Below are 26295 nucleotides of genomic sequence, written 5' to 3' on the forward strand. Positions count from 1 at the left end.
GGTGGCTCACGTCTGTAATCCCAACACTTTGGGAGGCTGAGGCAGGCGGATCACCTGGGGACAGGAGTTCGAGACCAGCCTGGTCAACATGGTAAAACCCCATCTTTACTAAAAATACAAAAATTAGCTGGGCGTGGTGGTGGGTACTTGTAATCCCAGCTACTCAGGAGGCGGAGGCAGGAGAATTGCTTGAACCCAGGAGGCTGAGGATGCAGTGAGCCGAGATCACGCCATTGCCTGGGCGGGAAGAGTTAAATTCCATCTCAAAAAAAAAAAAAAAAAAAAAAAAAGTAAAGTATTCCATGGTGTATATGCACCACATTTTCTTTACTTTCTGTAATCAGTCTATCACTGATGGGCATTTAGGCTGATTCCATGTTTTTGCTGTTGTGAACAGTGCTGCAATGAACATACGTGTGCATGTATCTTTAAGATAGAATGATTTATATTCCTTTTGGCATATACCCAGTAATGGGACTGCTGGGTCGAATAGTATTTCTGTCCTTAGGTCTCTGAGGAATCACCACACTGTCTTCCACATGGCTGGAGTGATCTGCACTCCCACCAACAGCGTATAAGCGTTCCTTTTTCTCCACAACCTTGCCAGCATCTGTAGCCATTCTGACTGGTGTCAGACGGCGTTTCATTGTGGTTTTGATTTGCATTTCTCTAATGATCAGTGATGTTATGATTTTTTTCATGTGATTGTTGGCATATGTATGTCTTCTTTGGAGAAGTATCTGTTCCTGTCCTTTGCCCACTTTTTTAGGAGGTAGTTTGTTTTTTCCTTGTAATTTTGTTTAAGTTCCTTATAGATGCTGGATATTAGACCTTTGCTGGAGTACTGCACAGCCAGAGACAGAGACAGAGACAGAGAGCATGTCTTTTGCAGGGACGTGGATGGAGCTGGAGGCCATTATCCTTAGCAAACTAACACAGGAACATACAACCAAATACCACGTTTTAGCTTATAAATTGAAGGTAAATAACGGGAACACACAGACACATAGAGGGAAACACACACTAGCACCTTTTGGAGGGTGCAAGATGGAAGGAGAGAGAGGATCAGGAAAAATAACTGATGGGCACTAGGCTTAATACTTGGGTGAGGAAATCAGCTGTACAACAAACCCCCATTACACAAGTTTACCTGTGTTACAAACCTGCACTTCTACCCCTGAAAACATGGCCCAACAATCTCACTGGCACCTGTAGGAGAAAAACAACCCTGGAGTGAAGCCAGATGCAATTTTTATATTCATATTCTTGTTGTGGAATGTTCCTAGCAAACGAGAAAACCAAGTCCCCCAGAGCCCTGCACTCAAGAGCTATACACATAGAACATGAGGATTAAGCTGCTGACTGTATTTAAAAGGAAAAGATTACAAAGTGGAATAAATCGGAAAGCTACAAGAATTCAGAAGTCTCAAAGTTCAGTAAACCCTGGCTAGAGAAGTGTGACATGAGCTTAAGCTACAGAATAAACACCTAAACCAAACAAGCCACTAGAAAGAAATAAGAAAGTGAGGAAAATTCCAGAAATCCAAAAGAAAACTAGAACTAGAAGCCTGTCACATAATATTTGGAAGAATTTTGTTTTCTGAAAATCTCAAGTATGTGATATTCAAATAAAAGCTCTTATTTATTAAAAAAAAAAGTTAAAAAGAAATAAGTAGAGTACAAAAAAGTAAACAACTGAATAAAAGGCAGGGTAACATCAGACTAGTAGGCATCAAAAATGACTAGGTGGAGAAAATAGTCAAAATGTGACACATACCATATTCTACAAAGTGAAAAAATGGGTATGAATGTTAAAACAATCATTTTTGACACTTTTAAAATCACTTCACTGTATTGAGTATCTAATTTTATAGATTTTCTTGTGTTTCTCAATTTATTATTTTTTAATGTCATACTCATGATCTACAGTGTTTAGTAATATGGCCCAAAGTTTAGTCATTTATATCTTCCCCTAGAAAATTAGACCCAAAATGACTTTCGTAGGTGATCTGAGTTTACCCTTTTGAGATCCCATTTCAACATTGGTAAATTAAGTTGAACCATGTAATGCCTGAAATGCATTTATAATTACGTTTCTAATTTTAAAAGTCAAAGAATTTTTTATTCAAATATTAGCAAAGTATTTGATGCAAGTTAATAAACAAATCCTAAAACGCAAATGACAAGGTAAAGGATTAGGAAGATCCTGGACAGCTTTGGAGAGGAAGGCAAGTGTGTTTGGATATGGGGAGGAATAGCAATGTTCATTATACATAAATGAACAAGTCGGGCAGAATAAGGGAGCCCATGTATTACCTACACATATACAGAAATGTGGTATATGAAGAAGTAGCATTGAACATGAATGGAAAAGGATAGATTATTTAACAACTTGTGATGAGAAAATTAGCTAAACATATGAAAAAAATTAACCTGATCATAATCTCTCACCAACCAATAACAATCCAGGTGAATGGATCGCTTACATGTAAAAATTAAAATGTAAAACAATTAGAATAAAATGTAAGAGAGTACCTTTGTGATTTTAGGGCAGTTAAAAATTTCTCCAGAAATAAAAATAATACAAATACATATATCTAGCTCTATTATGCTAGTGTTAAAATAATCTTTAAGACAGTCTTGCCCACTCCTTAATATTTAGAGAAATATTTCAACTCAGTATACAGATAGTGAAATAAAGTCAAGGAATATAGGTAATCAGGAGATAAAATATAATGTTTACCAGTTTATATGATTTCTTTAATTTGAATGCAACATTTTCTCAACATTTTAAATCAGAATACTCTGATTTAAAATTGCAAATATCTGATTACAGATTGCTTTAAACTTGTATTTTTATTTTAAATTATTTTCTAAAAATTAAAAAATGATTGCTTTAATAATGCAATGAATAAAATAAAATATTTTATAAGACATTCAAATTTTCAATTAATATATTTTAGTGAGATCTTAAAGTAAATATATCATTGTGGGATAATTGAGAACAAATTAATTTCATGAACATGTAAATATAATGAAAAGCTGGGAAAAAGGGTATATTAAGAGCCAAGCAAAGCACCATAAATAATTAAAAGGGGGAGAAGCAGAAACCACATAGTGTTTAGGACATCTAGAAAAGGCTTGTAAACGAGGCAGCTTTTTAAATGGTCTTAAGTGGCAGGTAGCACTGTGACGAGCTGCGATAGTGGGAGAAGAAAACAATTATTATATAAACATAAATATATATAATAAAAAAACTGGAAGTGGGTAAATTATCGATACATATTTACATGATGATACAATGCACGTAAGGCTCAACTCTGACTACAACACAAAATTCTCTATTTTTGCTGCTCACGCTGACCGTTCCTTGCACTTTTTGGCCTGGCTTCTGTATAGTACTCCTGCTTCCAGTCCTGCTCACAATAATCTACACTGCACATGTACAGATATTAGTGTGTTACTCTGACCTAACTACTGTGTCCTATTCTGGCACAATTTACACACAAGCGGCACTGAAGCATGACGGCAAGTATTCTGTGACCCCATGCCTTTGGCCTGCTCATGTTGCTCTATATGCCTGAGTAAATCCAGCACAATACTGAAAATACATATATGAAAACATGAAAAGTTGTGCATGTTTAACAAGCTCATGCACAAGAATTTTAATAAACGGAGGAGAAAAACAGACCACCTACATGGGAACAAATAAATCCCAAACTCAAACCCTAAAATAAGGATTAATTGGCATTGATTAAAGATCTACGTGTGGATTAATTAGAATATTCTATCATTAGACTAGAAGATAGTAGCTTTATGTTGTTGTGGAGAGAGCCTTCTTGAGTAAGACAAAAAATTACAAGTCACAAAGAAATAAATTTGATTGTATTAAAATGTAAAATGTTAGTAAGACATAGAAGATTATAAGCAAGTTTAAAGGCAAGCCATAACATAAGACAGCTGTATTGTGTGTAACTGTAAATAACTAATATTTAAAATACAGATAGCATTATTGTACACCATTAAGAAAAAATGTCGCATAGAAAACTAATCAATAGACGTGAAGAAATAATTCAAAATTAAGAAAATCAATTGGTCAATAAACACATGAAAATATGTTCAAAGGGCAGAGAAATGCAAGTTTTACCCACTCATTTATCCAAGGGGCGAAAGTCTCACACTGTCACGGGTTGCTGAGAAGGCAGAACAAAAGGTTCTGGAATTTACTTGGCTGCATTTGGATACACCATCTGGCAAACTTGCAGGAGATGGTAAGTATGTGGCCAACCTATGTCCAGCAAATCCACCTCTAAGCATATAACCTAACCAAACTCTTGCACATTTGCAGTAAAATACAAATTGTAGGTATTTTTCCAAAGCAATAGTATACAGAAGTAAAAATGAATGAACTGCAACTCTATATCTCAAAACTAGTACATTTCAAAAACATAATCTTGAGCAAAAAACAGGAAATCACATTCTGTACGATTCCAATTACGTAAAGTTGAAGCTACCTAATGCAATAGCAAATATTATTTAAAGAAATACGAAAATCTAATAAATGTAGAAACACTGTACATAGAATTATAAACATGAGCTTACTTCTGAAATAACTGTATTGGGATATACAGCAGGCTTCAATTATACTCATTTTATTTCTTTTTAAAAATCTGAAACACGTCTAGCAAATTAGGTTTTAAGAAAACTTTATGCGCTTTGTATGTTTGAAATATATCAAAACTGAAAAAATCTCCCAATAGCAGTTGTTGCTGAGGATAAAAGAAGTTTTCATTTCATTGGTTCTAGGCTTATAAATTAAAACAATTATGAGCAATCTGAAAACATCTAGTAAAGTGAACACATACACGTTTTAAAAACCAGTATTTCTACTTCTATCCACATACCCTGGAGAAACATGTATATATGCAATCAAGGATAATTATGTATGTGTTTGTTGAAGCACGGTTTGTAGTAGCAAAATCACCAATACCTGTCCATGTCCATGAATAGAGGAAGAGTGATTGACGTATGCAGCAGAGGACAATACAATGGTTGAAGTGCACAGACTAGTCTTAGGCAGTAACACAGATAAATACCGAAGGCAACTCTTTGGTGTGAAAATGGCAAGATAGCAAAAGGTTCAACTGGGTCTTCAACTTTTTTGTTGTTGTTGTTGTTTGTTGGTTTGTTTGTTGAGACAGGGTGTCAGTCTGTTGTCCACGCTGGAGTGCAATGGCACGATCTCAGCTCACTACAGCTTAGATCTCCCAGACTCAAGTGACCCTCGCACCACAGTCTCCTGAGTTGGCTGGGCTACAGGTGTTCACCACCATGCCTGGCTAATTTTTGTATTCTTAGTAGAGATGGGGTTTCACCATGTACCCAAGCTGGTCTCGAACTCCTGGGCTCAAGTGATCTTCCCACTTCAGTCTCCCAAAGTGCTGGGATTACATCCATGAGCCACTGCGCCTGGCCACATTTTTCTATATTAAAAAATTTAAAGGAAAAAAATAACTTTCTAAAATATAGTAGTGTGCGCTTGGAGGTGTGTAATATGACACTCTGCAATTTTCATCATGCTTGAAATACTATATTTAAAAATCTAAATGCAACAACAGTAGATGCTGCAAATAGTTCCAAATTGCAAATTCAAGTTTAAATTATTAGTCTAGGTAATGAAAAAGCATGGGAAATTTTAACAGGAATAATTATGTTTCAAACAGAAATTCTGAAAAACTAATCTAGCAGGAGTACAAGGATAATTGAGTGAGCAATAAAAAGAACCATTAGTCAGTCACACCAACACTTGTGCCTTAAGTTAGACAAAGAGAATTTATCAACTGGAAAGAGACCACAGAAGGCAGAGACATTCTGAGGAAGCACCAATAACATACAGTATTCAGTTGGATGTTCTCATTGAGATAAAGACAAGACAGTTTTGCCTTTGAGGTCTAATATTGAATAACTCTGAAAAGAGTGGCAGCGTTAATAGAAATGTCTACTTAATATGTGTTTCTACGTGACAAAGTAGCTGGTTCAGGAGGGAACAGAATATATTCTATTTAGACTCACTGGCCTGGAGTAAAATATGAGTAGGAAGCAGAAAATATTTTACAAAAATTTGACTATGCCAATCTGGACACGGAAAGTGAGATTCAAGTATAAAAGGTTTATTTCAGAGAAGTCTTTTGAGAAGCACTACTAAAACTGTAGGGCTCAGGACTTGAGGAATTCTTTGGGAAAGAGGGTAAGTTTTTTAAAAGCAGAACTCTTGTAGTGGTGGGTGGGGAGAGGGCATGAGGAGGAGGAAAATCCAGGGAAGGAGATCCAGTGGGCCAGTTAGCAGGAGACCCACTTGTGTGGATTCCTGGCCCTCCAGACAGATGGGACGGTCCGGTATTAGAAGCAGAGGAAGGCTGGAAACTGTTAGGGTACACATGATGGAAGATTCAGAAACTGAGGGCTTTCTAGGTGATTCTAGCTGAACTTCTGCTGGGTGATACAAACTGAAGGGAAACTGAAAGTTGTTTTTGTTTTGTTTTGCTTTGTTTTAATGACAGGGAAGAGCTAGTCAGATGACGGTGAGGAAGCCCAGTAATCCAGGTGAGGAAGCTGGGATGCCTCAACACAGAGTGTGGTCAAGACATCAGCAGCCTGGTGACCCCACACCAGCTTCTATGTCTTTCCCACACATCAATCCATGCACACAATTTTGTCCAATGAATATGTTTAAAACCACATGTAATCAAGTAGTTGCTCTGGATTAAAACATTACACCTTTCCACTTTGACGGTATCAGATATAAAACTGTTTTTCCTGTGGCAAAAAAGAAGTCACCCCCAAAGAGGTGAAACTAAATGTAAAGATACTCCTTCATTACGGCAAGTCAAATCCGTATTTCTTGTTTAGAAATACCAATGTCAATAGGTGATATGGTATGGGGCTTACCATGCACCTGGCAATTTGCAAATTTTATCTTATTTACATCTTTCAATAACCCTATGGGAGTTGGCCATTTGACACTTCACGCCCAATTTACAGATGAGCTATGGAGATGGAAAGTCAATGGCCTCAACCAAATGTCTCTATTTCCAAAGTTCTTTGTCTGCACTACACTCTGGTGATATTCAGAAATTGGTACTCTTGAGCTGGAGCTTAAATAACGTTAACAATCTGAAGTACTGAGTTTTCCTGAAGTAGAATTCTGTGGAGAGTTGTTTCAGAGACAAAAACAATGTAGTCTTTGATAAGCTCCAGCTAAGTCATAAAATCACGTTATAAAAACCAACATCAATGCGAAGGAAGAAAAGCCATTTCAGACTCACTGCTGCATATAGAATGTTTTTGTAAAGGGTTTTCCGGTTTTAAAATAAGTACAATTGAGAACCTCTCTTAATCTTGGAGTACATTTAAAGTGATGCATGCATCTTAGGGTTTCAAAGATGGTAGACTGCACATATAACCGGGAAAGTGATAAAGAGATCTGAGGAATCATTAGTGACATTACCGTTGAGATTAGTTGAGGCACTCATCAGGGACTGTGAACTGAAACAGATACAGTCAATGGTTTCAACTAAATTGGGGAAAAACTATATAAAATAGGAGCCTTAGAATTACTGCAGATTATACAGAAAAAGCATATCATGTGCTAACCTAGGGTGGCACACCAATCAGCGTCCTCAGAGATACGCCAACCTCCTCTGGGGTAAGGGTGGAATACACTGTCATGAAATTGTGTGCAGTGGTCGAAACAGGTGTTCTGGGAAGGCGCTAGAAATCAGTGTAACAGATCTGAGCCTTCTGATTCAGTGTGTTATCTCAGCTTCCTTAACTTCATGGTCTTCCTGTATGAAAATGAAAATGATATCTGACCTGCCCACTGAATAGCATAGCTGTGTTAAAGGTGAACTGTGTTTGAAAAATTCATGAAAAATTCTTAAAAATTCTTTAAAAAGAATTAAAGAATTCATGCTGTTGGGATGATTCCTAATAGAACATTTCACTTGCTGTAAAAGTTGCTGCACAATTTTATTGTATATACTCTTTGAAATTTCCTATTAAATATTAAAGATAAATATATACATAAAGAATAGTCAAAATAGTAACTGAAAAAAATCACAATATAACAAATACGTCTAAAGATGATGCAGGACTAATTTTTTTTTTATTTAGATGGTCTTTAAAATAAAATCTCTTCCCTCCAAAACAACAATGTACTTTGCTGTGTTTTCTTTAGGTTTTATTGGTTAAAAAGCTAAATTTTAGTATGGTCACAAAAAATTGTCAAAAAATAAATATAGTTGAAGTTATAAAATGTAGTTTGTAAAAATTAAACATGGAACAACACCTCTTAGGTAAGATATAAAATATATTCTGGCTGGCATATTTCCAATTACTGGCTTTACATTGCAATCAATTGATATTGTTGAAGCTAATTACAAAGGTGGTTATTACAAAGTGCCTCTATGAAGGCAGTGCCAATATTCTTGTACATATCAATGAAAACCATAATGGTGCAGTTCTGAATGTAAACTTATTTAACAATTTAACAAACGTTTATTGACTGCCCTCTTTTGTGCCAGGCTGGACTAGTCTGGTAAAGGGTCTTACATATCATTGTATCTTCCTGTCTATAGTAAATGCTGGGGTTGGTATTAATGCCATCTTTTTACTTCTTCATCCTTGGTGTATTTCCTATTAGCATATCCTTAATTAACACATATTAAACATATACTAACACATCCTTAATATTTGTAATTGAAGAAAAACCAACCAGATACATTACAGATTGTAACTGCAGAGCAAAACAATGATTTATTTCACCTTTGTTCCCGAGTCCTGGGTAAATCATGAATATCCAAATGTGTTAGGTGCTATTTCTTTAGGTGCTATTTAGGTGCCATTACTTTCTTTTGAAAAGTAATTTTACTGTTTCCCCTTTACATTCTAGTCAGATACTGACATTAAGCTGTCAGCAGAAAGCATAATGACTTAAACTTCTTGGATGCTTTCCTTGGGACCTTATTTATTTTGTATTCTGCACACTTTTATTGTCATTTAAAAGGGAGTTGTGACTAGTTGAAACCATGAGTATCAAGATACCTATGTGCACACTTCGGATAGGTATGCAGTTCAGTGATCTGTCTTTTACTGCAGTTACAAAACAGAATTTCATTGAAAAGGCATTGAACTTTATCTTCTAAGTAATGAAGCTTTCTAAAATTCAGTCAAGATGGCTCTAGAGCTCACCATCAAAGACACAGAAGTTTTGCACTGCTGTTTGTTTTTAAAGTCAATGGAGTGTTCAAACCACTTGGGTCCTAGTAATTAAGGTATTCGATGAGCAAGTGTAGCTTTGTAAACCTCATTTCACAGAGAACACTAAACTGCAACTGCCAAATGATTAACATTTATATTTTCCCCAATTCAAAAGAGGACCATAAAATGAAAAAGTCCCAGCTGATAATTGAAATATATGTACTTAGGCAAAAAAAGTTTCTTCCTCACTATTATTTCTTAGTTTACTATTACTCTCACATGAAATTTAAGAAGTAGCCATTTCTTGACTGGCATTAAATAAATATTCCCTTTATGTTTATTTTAAAGCTCTCAAGCTAGGCATAATGGCTTATGCTTGTAATCCCAGCACTTTGGGAGGCTGAGGCAGGAGGATTGCTTAAGGCTAGGAGTTCAAGACCAACATAGGCAACATAGCAAGACCCTATCTCCACACGCACAAAAAAAGAAATTAGCTGGGCAAAGTGGCACATGCCTGTAGTCCCAGCTACTGGGGAGACTGAGTCAGGAAGATCACCTGAGCCCAGGAATTCAAGGTTATAGTAAATTATAGTGAACCATGATCATACTGCACCCCAGCCTGGATAACAGAGCAAGGCCCTATCTCTACAAAGGAAAGCTGTTCAATATTTAAATAAAAATTCTACTTTACATATTTCTCAGAATTTACTGAGAAAAGCTGTTATCATTCATCAGGTTTAGATGAAAATATAAAAATTATCAGATATTATAATAAAAGATCATCCATTTGCATTTGACTTAAAATGAAGTGAAATAATCCCAAAAGTCCAAAACAAACACCAAAAACTATCTAGACCATATGCAGAAGAATGAAACTGGACCCCTGTCTTTCAATATATACATAAATCGAATCAAAATGGATTAATAACTTAAATATGACCTAAAATTATGAAACTACTAGAAGAAAACATTAGGGAAATGCTCCAGGACACTGGTTTGAGCAAAGATTTCTTGAGTAAAGACTCAAAAGCAGACAACCAAAGCAAAAATGGGCAAATGGGATCACATCAAATTTAAAAACTTCTGCACAGCAAAGGAAACAATCAGCCAAAGAGAAACCTACACAATAGGAAAAAATATATGTGAAACTATTCAACTGACAAGGGATTAATAAATGGGATATATAAACAACCCAAACAACTCAATAGCAATATAAACAAACAATCCGATTTAAAATGGACAAAAGTTCTAAATAGACATTTCTCAAAAGAAGCCAAATAGTCAACAAGTATATGAAAAAAATGTTCAACATCACTAGTCATTTGGGAAATGCAAATAGAAACCACAATGAGATATTATCTCATCCCAGTTAAAATGGCTACTATTAAGAAGACAGGAAATAATAAATGCTGGCGAGGATGCAAAGGAGAGAGAATGTTTGCACACTGTTGATAGAAATAAAAATTATTTCCATCTAAAATACAGTATGGAGGTTCCTCAAAATTTGAAAATAGAACTACCATATGATCCAGCAATCCCATCTCTGGGTATATATACAAAAGAAAGGAAATCAGTATATCAAAAAGATACATAACTGCCATGTGTATTGCAGCAGTATTCACAATAACCAAGATATGGTATTAACCTAAGTATTCATCAATAGATGAATGAAAAAAAAATGTGGTGTATATATACACAACACAATGTTCTTCCTCCATTAAAAAAAATGAAATCCTGTCATTTGTGGCAACATGGATGAAAATGGAGGTCATTATGTTAAATGAAATAAGCCAGGCACAGGAAGACAAACGTCACATGTCTCCCAACATATGGGAGCTAAAAATATTGATCTCATGGACACAGTGGATAGAATGGTGGGTACCAGAGGCTAGGAAAAGTCATAGGTTGGTTAATGGGCACAAAAATACAGTTAGATAAAAGGTAAGACCTAGTGTTTGATAGCGCAATAAGGTGACTATAGTAAAGTTAATAATTTATTATATATTTCAAAAGAACTAGAAGAGGAGGGTTGAATGTTCTCAACACAAATAAATGAAAACTGTTTGAGGTGATGAATGTCCCAATCACTAAGATTTGATCATTATACACTGCATTATTGTATCAAAATATTACATGTATTCCATAAATATGGACAATTATGTATCCATAAACATAAAAAATTTAAAAATTAAAAACAGCATAATTGCCATAACATTCCAACAACCTAAAATCTTTTAGGAGACCAAAGACAGACATGCAAGCACGAAAACAATACATTCAAACAGTGCCAGGATTATATATACCACTACAAAGTGACCACATCATAGTCTGTATAAATGCAGTCCCTTGGATTTGTGCTGAGCACAGCCCTCGCAGCCTTCTGTGGTGGGCCTAGGTGACAAATTATTCTCCATGAGCTCAGAGACAGTAGAAAACTTCTAGGTTGAGGAGGATAGGTGACTCAGTCTGGAAGGAGTAAGATTTGAACATGTTCTTAAATAGGTGAAATTTGTAAATGGGGCATACTGGGGTCTATAAATTCTTAAGAACAGAAGACAGATGTTTCTCCCACTTTCTGCTGTATTTCTAGGAAGAACAGTAGGAGAGGATGTAAAGTCCTCACTTTGAAGGGAACAATTCTCCAAAAGAAAAGATGTTTTCATGTTTTCACAGGTGGCAATGTGGCGAGTCATTCCATTAAATCATACTTGTGTATTCATATATTTACACAGATAGTTAAACTGTATGCAAAAACACAAATTAGCTTTTCTATGCCGTGGTGCCTTGAGTTTCAGAATAACTGTTGTCCTATTAAGACCGTTCAGCAAAAACATACTCATTCATTTTAAGAACATGTTTGTTCCTCACTCTCCTTCCTTCCTTCTTTCCTTCCTTCCTTCCTTCCTTCCTTCCTTCCTTCCTTCTTCCCTCCCTCCATCCCTCCCTCCTTCTCTCCTTCTCTCCCTCCCTCCCTTTCGAAAACATTGTCTAGAGATCTGGAAAGCAGAAGAAAATGGAGTAACTACAGAAGACAATACTGTTAAATGTGCCCTTAATTATGAGTTAAATAAGCTAACTACATGATGGGTTTGTAAATGATGAGTATATTCACTGTAAATATTTATATGAATATACAGCCAACCTAAAATCCCTTAAAATTCTGTAAGGCATAGATTAATCTTTTACATGTTTAGTAATCTTGCGATTTAATATATGAATCGTAAGGTTGGGGTAAATATTTTTGACCTGTCTTTTGTGACCCTCAAAATATGACTTTCTTTTTTAAGATTTTTCTTCCAAAATCAGAATTTATCTCATGAATGCATTGACCTTTAGGTGCTGAAAATGAAATAATGCATGCTTGCACATATGTTTGCAAAGAGTAAGCCAAAATGTTACATAATATATCAATATGGCTATCTACATGAACTCACTGTATCAGACTGTGAGTTTAGCTACTGAGGTAAAACTGTGGTAAAACAAGTATCTGGTGCCTATCTTTAAGATAGTAATAATCATTTAAGATTCAGATTGGAAGGTGGGGGAGGGGGTCTCATAATTCAAATCATCACAGAATGACACCTTTCCCCTTTATCTGTTTTCTTGATGATATGCAGAAATTGACAGCCCATCTATCAAAATATAGCCTTTCTCAATCTGAGTTTCATGAGAGAATTAAGACTTACAAAAAAATGACTTGAGTAATTATTTTCCTCAATTCACAAGCATTGAACAGTTGCTACCATTTTCCATATAGGAAGGAAGTTAACTCATTACATACACTGGAAGACTCAAGGAATTAAGAGTTTCTTCCTTATGGAACCCCAGTTCAGAAGGGCTGCCAAGAAATAGGTTCCTTTTCAAAGGTCTGTCCCAGGAGGCTTTTGGTATCTGTCAATCAATTCTACCATTCAATGGTTGGAGCATCATAGACTAAGCACTGTTTTAGATCTTGTAAAATATTATTTTACTCAACAATGAGGTTGGTGTTCTTCTATCCAATTCATACTTAAGAAAAGTGAGACTTGAAGGTATTTGAAACTTTCTATAGGTTACACAATTCATAATTGACAAGTTATTAATTAAATCCCTCAATTGATTCTAAAAGAGTAAATTCTTTCCATTTTTCTACACTACTTCCACTATAATTGTGCCCCAATGGATGGCTTATAATGTTTGTAAAATGAGGCTAGGTTTTGATGCTCCCTCTTACATTTTCTAATTAGACTTTTAATTTTAAGATAACTGTTGTCACACATGCAGTTGTGAAAAACAGCACAGAACAACCCTGCATGCTCTTTATCCAATTTTCCCCATAGTAACTTCTTGTAAAATTACCATCTCATTTCATAACCAAAATACTGACATTACTACAGTCAAGATACAGAACATTTCAACCATCAAAAGGATTCCCCATACTGTGCTTTTATAACCACTTCTGCCTCACACACAAACCCCATTCCCTCTCCCCTGTTCATAACCTCTGGACACCACCAACCTGTTCTTAATTTCTACAATTTATTATATTAAGAGTGTTAATGGAATGAGATTGCACAGTATGTAACATTTGATGACTGGTGTTTTTACAGACACCCACCGTAATTTTCTGAGATTTATTATTAGTTTGGTCCTTTGTTACTACTGTGTAGTATTGCATAATTTGGTGAACTACAGCTTGTTTGATCATTCACCTAACAATGGACATCTGGTTTATCTTCAGTGTATTACTATTTCAAATGAAGCAGCCATAAACATTCATGAATAGGCTTGTATGTGAGAAGTTTTCATTCCTCTGACATGAATGTCCAGGAGTGCAATTGGGAGGTCTCATTTTTGCCTATGTAGGTTGCTAAGAAATTGTCAAATTGTTTTCCAGAGTGTCTGAACCATTTTATATTCCCACCAGTAATGTATGAGTGATCCAGCTATCCAGCTTCTCTGGATTCTTGTCAGCATGTAGGGCTGTCACTTTTTCTTAGCCTTTCCAATAGGTGTGTAATGATATCTCTTGGTAGTTTTAATTTGCATCTTCCTAATGATTAATGATGTCAGACACCTATTTATGTGCTTATTTGTATATATGTCAACTTCGGTGAAATGTATGTTCGTGTCCTTTGTCCGTCTTCTGGTTGAATTATGTTTTTAAAAAATTTTACTGTACAGTTTTTAGAGTGTTTTACACTAGTATTTTTTTTTTTATCACAGATGTATAGTCCTTAAGTATTTTCTGCCAGTAAATAGCTTGTCTTTTCATCCTCTTAATAGGGTCTTTCATATAGCAAAAGTTTTTAATTTCAATAGGACAAATTTGTCAATCTTTCCTTTTATGGAACATGATTTTGTTGTCAAGTCTAAGAATTCTGCCTAGTCCTAGATTTTCTTCTAATGATTTTCCAAAATTTTTATAGCTTTACGTTTTACATTTAAGTCTGTGATCTGTTTTGAGTTACAAGGTGTGAAGTTGATGTGAAGCTTCACTTAGTTTGCTCATGGATGTTCAATTACTCCAGTAACATTTGCTGAAAAGGCGTTCCTCTTTATCAAATTAGTTTTCCATCTTTGCCTAAAATATGTTATGTGTATTTGTGTGGGTCCCTATTTAAAACAAACTTTTTTCTTAATTATATGATTTGGATGTACCCTTATATCAAAGCTCCTACAAATCCCCATGTGGGAACAGGATAATTCACTAATCATGCTCTAATGTCTAAGCTAGGAGTAAACAAAAGAGAAATTAATTCTATCTACTTATTGCTAAAGACAACTATTTAATATTCACTAATCTAAAACACGTATGATTTTAAAATATTTTAAAACCTAACTGAATCACTTCCAATAATGCTGTCTTATCAGTTATATGTATTAGTTGCAAGCAACAGAAGTTGACACTTGCTGATTTAGACAGAAAGGAATTTATTAAAGTTTTTATTATTTCAAAATAGGAATAGAGGACTGGAGAACCCGGTTCAAGACTAAGCAATCATAAATATTCTCTAAAGTTACTAAAGTGGCTTAATGAGTATATTCACTTAAGACAACAGATGCAGTAATTTGCGTTGTTCCTACTCTGTGTCATTACATTGATCCGGTAGAAATGACTACTCTGTCCTCCCCTGTGAAGATTCCTCCACTGAATTGCCTCTTTTGTCACTAACTCAAAGTCGGTCCTAGATTCCTGTAATTTCTAAAAACCAGCTCATGATCTTGTGCTCTAGCTGCAAGGGAGATAAGCATTTTGGGCATTTCATCTTTTATGATGCAAGACCTTATTTACTACCTTCACCATTCATAATGTGGGAGGTACTCTCCAAATATGGGAAAGAGACTCAAATTCCGGCTGAAATAAAGAAATGACAAATGGCTGATACAGACATTCATAGTGTTTATTTTTATTTATGTATTTATTTATTTTTTACTTGTGGAGGCATACTTTAACTTATTTATCCGAGCTCTCTAGGGTTCAGGGGAAATATATGGTGATAAACAACTTGCATTAAAAATTATTCTGGTAAAATGTACTTCATTTATTCTAGAATCACTTGAGATAAAAACCAAGCCTGAAACAAATAATTCTCTTGCCCAGAAATCAATTAAAGTAGAATCTCTGGGAGTGGGTCTTGCCATTGCTGTTACCAAAACAAAAGAGAAAAAATAACTCTCAAAAGTAAAATAATTATTTTTCTTCACTGTCATTATCACAAGCCATAGTGCTACAATGGAGGTTGACAACTTGTTTTGAGAATATTTCAAGTCAAAATCATCACAGGTAGAGGGTGTCACAATGAAGGAAAAGCTATAGCCAACTCTCCTGTCTCTCAGCGGAGTTCTGGAAGATCACATGACCTCTACCTCCACAAAAGGCAATTAACCAGTGAGAAAGTTCCATTTCTGTAATTCAAGAAAGCTCACATGCTCATGATCACAAATGCTGCACATATACAAAAAGTATAGATATTTGAAGGCATTGAAAACTACCAAAGATAAAATTGATAACATATTCTAATAATAATTTTTAAATGAACCAAATGAGAATTCCAGACATGAAAATAAAAACATCAAAATTGATAGCAATGGATAGCTTCTAACAGTCGATTATTTGCAGCTGAATAGAAAATTAGTAAACTGAAAGAAATGCAAGAAAAAATATTTATCTTGAGGATTTGAGAGGCAAACAGATGAAAGAGTAAAAGCATAAAGACACTTTGAGATATGGTAGTAATTACTTGTCATATCTCTGCTTTCTTACATATGAGTAAGGACAAAGAGAAAGAATAGACAGAATTGATACTTGAGGAGGTAATGGCGGAGAATGTTTCAAAACTGATGAATGATATCAAGCCATAGAATCAAGAAGCCCTATAAACCTCAAGAAAGATGAACGGAATGAAAACTATATTTCTACATGTCATAACAAAACTCCTGAAAAACAAAGATAAAGAACATATTAAAAGCGGACAGAAGAAAAGAGACTAATCATTTTCAAAAGGCAAAAATAAGACTGCCAGATGGATTCTCAATGCAAACAATAGTAGGTGAAAGATTCATTTTTCCCAAGAGCTAGAAAAACAAAATACTTCTGTGGCAGTGGTTCTCCATCCTGGCTAGCCTGTAGAATCACCCAGTACCTTTCCTAGATGCTGAAACTCACTTCTTGTTGGCTCCTTGCCAACAGTCCTATTTCACTACAATCTATTCTACACCCCAGCCTCAGGGGTTTTGTTAATTTGACAATGAACGTTTAACCCCTCTTGTTAACACCCATCAGCAATTTCCCAGCTTCTTAGAACTCTACAAGCACTCTTATTGTGGATCTTTTCTCATTACTCCACACCCATCTCATCTAGACACATATTGTTACCTGGTTATGTTGTGTCTTATGCATAGAACTTTTAACAAACCCTTCTTAATTCATGACTTGTCAGCTTTATGGTCACCTTCTCTAAAAACCACAAGGGTACCTACTATCTGCTTGGACTTGAGATGTATGTGCTATATATTGCTTCAATTTTCTCTCTCCCCATCCATTCATCTATGCCCTATCTCTTCAAGTAGGAAACAAAGAACAAAGAAAAGAACATAAAACATAAACCTCATAGATACCAGGAGCAAGGTGTTGCAGGGTAGCAGCTGTCTTTCACAGCCATGAGCCCAGGTTTATGAAGAATACAAAACTGACTCTGAGCTACTGGTTTTTTAAAATATAGTCTCATGCACTGAATCTCCCATTGGGAAAATCATGATTGCATTGTTCAGAACTCAGTGAGTCTTAAATTAAGTACAATTTAAATAGCCATGGTATCTTAATTACTTAGATGAGAATATACAAATTAGACAATTGAAATCTTTTAAGAGCATCCACATTGCTGGTAGAAGCATCAGTCATGTATTAAGAGAGCCTGGAAAGCATGATCCAGAAGTCCTCAGAAAAGATTAATTCAAATTCCCTGCATTGTTTATGAAGTGAATTTCTGTGTGTCAAAGAAATTTTTTGTTGTATTCCTTCTGTGTTCACATTATAAAGCATTATAGACTGTCAGGAAATGAGGGTTACATAAAGGATTTAATGGATAATTAACTTTATATTTCAGAGGTCTTCGCACTAACAACAGTGTAGTTAGCAGTTTAGAGGAGTCTAACGTGTTACATATTTTCTCTATTTCCTAAAAAAATTACCATTTTGTGGCAACAATTATCAACTCTGGTGTCACATTAAAAACACTTGAGGGAACTTTAAGGCAAACCCACACTCAATTCCAGGCCGGCCAATTCAGTGAGGAGAGCCCAGGCCGAAGGATCAAGCTCTGCAGGTCACTCCTATATGCAGTTGTTGTTGAGAGTGATTTTTTTTTTTTAATAAAGGGATAGGTAATATAGATAATATAGATATAGACAAAGGGATAGGTAATATAGATAATTATCCGCTCAGGAAAGATAGCAATTCCGTATGTATGGGTAGTAACATGCCAATTGGAAATACATACATATTCTATTGAATATATACATATTCAATATCTAACACATTATATATGTATATATGTGTGTACATATATACACACAGACATAAACATGCTAAAGGGTAGTGAGTAATCAGAAAAAAGCAATTCCATATTTACAATGGAAAAATCATTGGAAAAAAGCACTACACACGTTTCTACATGTGTATTAGTCTATTCTCATGCTCCTGTAAGAACATACCAGAGACTGGGTAATTTATAAAGCACAGAGGTTTAATTGACTCACAGTTCTGCACGGCTGGGGAGGCCTCAGGGAACCTACAATCATGGTGGAAGGCACCTCTTCACAGGGCGGCAGGAAAGAGAATGAGTACCCAGTGAAGCGGGAAGCCCCTTATAAAACCATCAGATCTTGTGAGGTCTCACTATCTCAAGAACAGCATGGGAGAAACCATTCCCATGATTCAATGACCTCCCACCAGGTCCCTCTCATGGCACGTGGGGATTATGGGAGCTACAATTCAAGATGAGATTTTGGTGGGGACACAGCCAAAGCATATTAACATGTAATGCATTTTATATATAAATGTACACATTTGAGTAAGAGGTTGGCTCTACAGGCAACTTAAAAAATTAATAGTTTTTTAATAAAGGAACATAATTTAAATACATCGATTTTGATTTAAGCCCCTTTAAAGCAACAAGCAACAAAAATAAGAAACAGACAAAATAATCCAGTCTCTTGAGTTGAGATCATGCTGTGGTGGAGTACTGCAAATGCCTGGGCATTTAGCTAATGCTGTTATACTATATGGTGCATGACTATGTCACCATACACTGCCTTTTGATTTGTCAGATCCCCATTAATCTGCATAGTTTTTATATTTAGGTTTTCTTTAAATGAACTCATCTTTCATTAAGTTGATTTAAACATAATTTTTTATAAAGCCATGTTAAATAAAAATATAATCTTCCATAAATAAAGGTAATGCTAAAATAAATATATTTAACTATTTAAATAACTTTTAAAATTCTACCCAGACACTGTCAGCTAAATTTTGAAAGGTGCTCTATCTTTTTTCTTTGAAAGGAGAGGTTAGTGAATTTGTGTTTGGTATCAATGAAAATGAAATTGTATCAATTCAGTGTGGCCTGGACAAGTATCTGCATAGTACTTCCTTATCGTGACATAAATTCTTTCACTAAATAGCATTTTTATCTGCAATCTTAATAACTTAACATTGAGTAAAGTGAATGATCATATCAGCTTTACACCAAGATACCAAAGAAAGCACGTTGACTTTGAAGGGTACACATGACTGTGTTGAACTTGGCTACATACACTCCAAAGTGGTAGCTGTTGTATAGTAGCTATTACACTGAACTTGAAGTTATACACCTAGGTTTGTATACACAAACACACAAACCCAAGCTGTGTCTCAATAACTCCAGCTGATTTGCCTTTTGCATTCTAGTTTATGTACAGAATGGGGGTTAAAAATTGAATATACATTTAAAATCCTACCATAAGAATGATATAATATGTGTGATAAGTCTTTACAAGCTGTAAAAGGCACAATACATACAAAATGTAGTGAGATTATGTTACCATTATGAAGTCTCAAACTAAGCATTAATATGTCTTTGTTCCCAGTAATTTTACTGTTAAGCCAAAAATAAAAATTAACCAAGAATTGTTGCAAATAATTCAGGAAAATGGCAGACAAAATCTTTTGCCCATGTTGAAAGGTTACAACCATCACTAATCATTGCAAATACCATGCAAACAGTAGTTTTCTTTATTAATTTCTGCTCTTGCTTATAGCAAAGTATCATTTCTTATTCTATCCAGTTTGACTGACAGGTGCAATATTCTCATTGAGTAACAGTATAACAATATAAAAATGAATTACTTAGAGGATAATACTGCTCTGTATCTTAAAATAAATCTAATGAGGATTTATGCAGAAAGTTAATGAAAATATTCCCTATCTAGAATTTGTGGACTCTGTGGACGAAGTTACAAGACCTTGAAGAAAAACAGAAAACATTGTGACTAAAGTGAGGCACAAGTAATAAAACTGAGGCTAAAGAAATTATAGTATGGTCCCTTTTAATTATTTGATCTTATGTGATAGAAATTACGTCTTCCTCAAAACCAGCACTGCACTTCAAAATGTGTGAAATCTAGAGATTATCTGTAAATGGTGGGACTACAGATAACTTTATTTTGTTTGTATTGCATGCCTTTTATCTTCTATAGTTTCTAAAATTGATATAAATAGAAACAGTCCAAAGATACAAATACTGAATTGTCCTACTCAACAGTATCTACATGGTTTATGATCCAAACAGGGCAATGCTAACTAATAAAAATACTTCAAAAATATGACATTTACGTCAAATACATATGCTTCATAGTAAACTATTTTTTTTTCTAGATGAAGTTTCATTCTTGTTACCCAGACTGGAGTGCAGTTGCATAATCTCAGGTCACTGCAACCTCCACCTCTTGGGTTCAAGCAATTCTCCTGCCTCAGCCTCCTGAGTAGCTGGAATTACAGGCACCAGCCTCCGTGCCCCGCTAATTTTTGTATTTTTAGTAGAGATGAGGTTTCACAATGTTGGCCAGGCTGCTCTTGAACTCCTGATCTCAGGTGATCTGCCAGCCTCGGCCTCCCAAAGTGTTGGGATTACAGGCATGAGCCACTGCACCTGGCCTAAACTAATTTTTTATTCCTTATTCTATTGTATAGTGATCCAAAATATTCACCATTATTGTGCATGTTTGAAAGACATTTAAGGAAACTGGGAATGTAGATCGTACAAAGATACTTGACCACTGCAGCACTTCCCTGCTCACTAACCATTAATTTCAGTCATTTGAAAGATCTCTTTAAGTATTGAGTATTATCTTTGTTTTCTAAGAAAAGGAATGTCATTTTTAAAGTTCACCTTGCCAGCAGTCATCTGTAAATCTATCAAGATAAAAACTGAGACGTGAATCTTGATAACTCTCTCTGATTTACCAGCCTCTCCTAAGGCCTTATATAGGCATAATAATTTAATAGCAAAATTCAGCTACAATGTCCGTATTTGGTTTTTACCGTAAAAATTACCTTAATTTTCACTGTCTTTGGCTTAATTTTTAAAATTCAAAGAACATCAGACATGTTCATATGCAGACAGAGACATGTTTTTAATAGGAAAAAAATTGCCAATAGAGATAGTAGTTCCTAAGCATACATCAGATGTCATACACACAAATAGGCAGCTGAAGATAATGTAAAATATAGGAATTGGGTAGAATATACATTAAGATCTTTTCTTACTGGAAAATTCTAAGAACTAGCATTATTTGCAGGAATATATATATAGATACAGAAATAAGTGGCAAATGTACACACAGCGTAAAGAATATGCATAATTATCACATGAATAAAAATCTAGAATAGAGAGTTCAAATAATTGAAATTGTCACATGCTAAATTAGTATTTAATGAGAAATGATAACTATACAAATGATAAATAAATATAGATATCACAGACCCATTTCAGAAAACAATGTTCAGGATTCACAATATTCTAGACAAGTAAAGATTGAAACATATTCATTATAATTTCTGCACCGTAAATCCATAGATTGGGAATTCATATATGAAGTAATGATTCTGAAAGTTCTTCAGAACTTTTAAATGGTCAGAATGACTAAGTTATTTATATGTTTTATCTTAAATATATTTATGCATCTAATTCTTGGCAAATTGGTAATGCATGCCCTACAAGATATAATCTCTCTTTACAGACTAGTTTTTACAGACTTGGAGACCAAAGAAATTGTAAAATGATCTAAAGGACAAAATATACAAATGTACATATGCACATTTCTATTTATTTAATTTTATTAGTTATTTTGAGACAGAGTTTCGCTTTGTCACCCAGGCTGGAGTGCAGAGACACGATCTCGGCTCTCAGCAACTTCCACCTCCCGGGTTCAAGCAATTCTCGTGCCTCAGCCTCCTGAGTAGTTGGTACTACAGGCGCACATCACTAGACCCCGCTGACTTCTTGTAATTTTTAGTAGAGACAGGGTTTCACCATGTTGCCTCAGCCTCCCAAAATGCTAGGATTACAGGCGTGAGCCACCGTGTCCAGCCCTTTGTATTTATTTTAATGAGTGAGCTTCTATAAAAGGGTAAATTTTCATAAATCTCTCTCATGAACAAATATTCTGAGGAAAGCTGTTGTGAAAGGAAAGGAAAACTCACAGTGTTTACAGAAAGGAGATCAATTATCCTTAAGCCAGGAATGGAGTTGTCCTGAGGTTTTAATCAAGAAGGGAGAAAGGGCAAGAGGTAGGTAAATCCACAGTAAGTTGTTAAAACAAAAGAAAAATATGCAAAAAGTGAAATTCTCGATAGGTGCTCAGTTCATAAAGTTAGTGCTCTTCAAAACTCCAAATCTGTTCCTCCACATTTCCCTGCTTCTCCTACAGCGAAGTTGGTGCAAAGTACAATGACTGGCCTGATGTACTCTGAGTAGCAATGATGCAGGGGTTATTTATCATAAATAATTCAGGCTTAACACAACAATATGACTCTGTAATGCAGACACAAACACCAGGGTACACTGCCTCTTAAACTGTGGACACTCCAGGATAATTTGATCCCGTGTGTACCTGAATATACATATACACACACACACCACGCTATCCTGAGACGCTCCTTCAGAACCCACACATATCAATACCAACCTCTCACCTGAGTTTGAGTAAGAAATATAAAATGTCTGTAGAAGACACTATTTTGCCTGCATACGATGTGTCTGTGAATAGTCATGTTGATGTATCTGAATGAATTCCTTGGGAAAAAAAATGATGTGAGGTCTGTGTCTAGAATAAGTCAAGGTGTAGCAGTCCAAAATTTGTACAGTGATGTTGATGACAACGACTGTGATGATGGTGATGATGGTGGTGGTGATGATGATAATGGTCTCACTCCACAATGCTGCATTTATTTTTGATAACTTTAGGGTCAATACACAAAGTGTTGGATTATTAATGCTTTCAGTGATTGAGTTCTTAGTTTGGCTGCAAACCAAAAACCAACTGGATATTTTGCTATATACGCTTTGCTTACTAAATTTTGCTTCTTTGCCCAGACAGTGGGTAAGAGACTGAACTCAAAAGGTTGCTAGCTTCCCCAGTGAGACACAGGGCAAGGGCCCTTTTGACCTCGTGAAACTGGAAGCCCCTCTGAAAGGGCTGACTTGCTACCTAGAGGACAAGAAATGCCTTACTGCCCTCATTCAAAATTGCACTAATCTGTGAGAAGCAAAGGGCACATTAGAACATTTCATCATAACTTATGTTTCATGTCAATAATTATCTGTGATGCACTTGGCCTCATATCCAGGCCTTTTTTTCTCCATTAGAATATCACAGACTTCGATTTTTGAAAGCATGAGTCCTGTCCATAATAAATCAAATATCTATGCATGTTCAATTACAATTATTTATATTTTGAAATTTAGTTTTGGACATAAATCATACAAAGTCATCTTGTCCTTAGAGTTAAAAAATATGTTATTTGGAAAAGCTCATACTTTCGAGTCCATAAAATTAGGAATAAGTATTATTAACTATGCAAAGGAAATATTAATGTTTGGATAATTTTAATTTTTATGATTTGGGGTATGACTCTTTAAGGTACACAATATTTGCTTAGAGTTTTACTCTAATATGGGACTCACTTAACTTAGTAAGCGTCACAGAACCAGCCATGTGAAGTTTTGCCATTTAAATTCACTCTTCTGCATGTTAGAATATTCTGAATAGAAAAGCATCTGACTTAAAAAAAAGTTCTCAAAATAGTCAAGGTGAATTTAGTGTTTTGATTTAATTTAAAACAAAACTGTTTCAACATCTAACTTTGAAGTTTACGTTTCTCAGGTAGAAATGGAGGACAAAAGCAATTAATTTTTACATAAACACACTTTTATTGTTTTCTATGAAGGTTGCCCTTTACAAAGGCAAAGCTCTAAACGGTGAGCACAGCAAAAGAGGCTTTGTAAGTGTAAATATACGTTTGCACACATCGGTAGGCAGAAATGGTGATCAAGATGACATTTCAAACACCGTGAATGCCAGTTCCCCAAAAAGCATTCAATGCACTTTCCTTGGGCCCTGTGTTATAACTGGGTTACATACTCAGTTTTTATTGTGTGAAATCCTGGCAGGCTTGGATGGGGTAGGGGGGAATCCTATATACTCCAGGGCCAAGGGCGCAGGAAGGGGATACTCAGGCTACACTCCTCAGTCTCATTTTCACATGCAGGTGACTCTGTGAACACAGACACACATCTTGTGTGGGACTTAACTCATTCATTAGTTTATATAGTGTGAAGCATCAGACACAATCGCGATTTTAAGAAGAACAAAGGCCGAGAAAAATGAACAAGCATCGTGTCGTAAAGCAAAGGGCTTCAAAGGTCAAGCTAAGAAGATGACTCCCTTCCACCTCCAGCTCTGCACCTTCCTTGGCTGACAGTTGTGTGGTGACAGACTTGAGCATTGCGTCCCGGCTGCCAGGAACAACCAGACTCCTGGAGAACCGCAGCTTTTTCCGTGGGTTCGTTCTTATATCCCTGGAAAAGAATGAGGCGCTTTCTCCTACCCAAGAAAAGCCCTTGAAACCGGGCCGAGGATCTGACTCTGGCGCCTGCTCTCTTTCGCCTTGGTGGGGCTCCCGGCAGCGCACGTTGGCTCCAGGCTGGAGGAAGGGGGGCGTTGCTGTCGCACTCGCTCTTGCAGCCTCCCAGTCTACTACAGAACTGCTGAAGTTCCAGAATGGGCCCCTGTTGTCCTTGGGGTACAGTCTGCACCTTTAATGTGAAACCCAGCAGAGGCAGCACCAAGAGTCAAGTCGGCCTTTGCCGTCCGTCCTCCTGTCCCCAACACCTGGCGCCGCCAACTCCCGACAAAGCGACTCCTGGTGCTTGGTGATCTGCCCTCTTTCGGGGATTCTACCGTTCCTTTCTTCTACTCTCTAACACTACCCTTCTTTTGCTTTCCTTTTTACACAGAAATTAGCAAAGTTCTCCCCTCTTTTTCCCCTTTTCCAAGTTGGAGGATGAATCTTCCAGTCATCAGGGAACACAGGGAAGGTTCTGGCTCAAGAGAAGGTTCTTCTCTTTTGCCCCGGGATGCAGGAGCCTGGTAGAACTGGAACTTGGAGGACAGTGAGGCAGACACAACCAGAGAGTCCGGAACAGGGGCACTTTCTTTCCCAGACGAGTTTCCCCTCGCTCTTCCGGACCACCCCACCCGGGTCAGCCTCCCAGGTCACCCTACCTCGCGCGCTCCCTGGGGACCTCCAGCCCGTCCCTCCATCCTCCCCCTCGCGTCCCAAGTCTAGGCCGCTCCCGTCCAGGTGTCCGCCCCTCCTGTCCCGCTGCCTCCCGTTGAGTCCCTCCTACCGCCTCGTCTGGTCACTAGAATAGTTTTGAACCCTTGGGTTCTACACTGTTTCCCTCCCAAGCCAGGCAGCGTATCTCTCAAGAAGTAGGGAAAGGGCTCCATCAACTTTACCGGAGCAGTGTCCGCCGGCGGGCGCGGGGCACACACCTGCCTGCACGCGGGCGCGGGTCCCCGGGTCTGGGAGCACTCGCGGGGCGCGGGAGCCGCCCTCCGCCACGGCGAAGGCGCCCTAAACTCGCTCGCTACAGCCGGCAGGGACGCGCGGCGCTGGGAGGGCATAAAACGGGAATTTCGAATTGAGCTTGGGAAGCGGGGACCAGAAAATGGTGATTCTAAACACACGCGAGCGTCGCCACACAGAACAGTTCCACCCGAAAAGCGCACACTTTTGAGAACAGACCATCGTGGATAGCACCGCAAAGAAACCTCCTCCAAGGCACGTTCCTCGTCGGAACTGACAACCCCTTTCATCTACTGACTTCCCCCGCACGGTCGAAGACAGCCCGGTGCACTCGAGAATGGGGGCTCAGGCGCTCCCGGAGCCCGCAGGTCCGTCTGCAGAACCCCCCGGCAGGTGCGGGCCCCCACCTGGCCAAGCAACAGGGC

General features: G+C 36.8%; 1 protein-coding gene across 1 annotated transcript in view; it reads right to left on the reverse strand.

The window, feature by feature from the left end:
* DOK6 (docking protein 6) overlaps positions 1-26295 on the reverse strand; it is a 422926-nt gene that overhangs the window by 396104 nt on the left and 527 nt on the right. The gene's annotated exons all lie outside the window — the stretch shown is intronic.

Source organism: Piliocolobus tephrosceles, chromosome 18, assembly GCF_002776525.5.
Source record: "Piliocolobus tephrosceles isolate RC106 chromosome 18, ASM277652v3, whole genome shotgun sequence".
Taxonomy (NCBI): Eukaryota; Metazoa; Chordata; class Mammalia; order Primates; family Cercopithecidae; genus Piliocolobus; species Piliocolobus tephrosceles.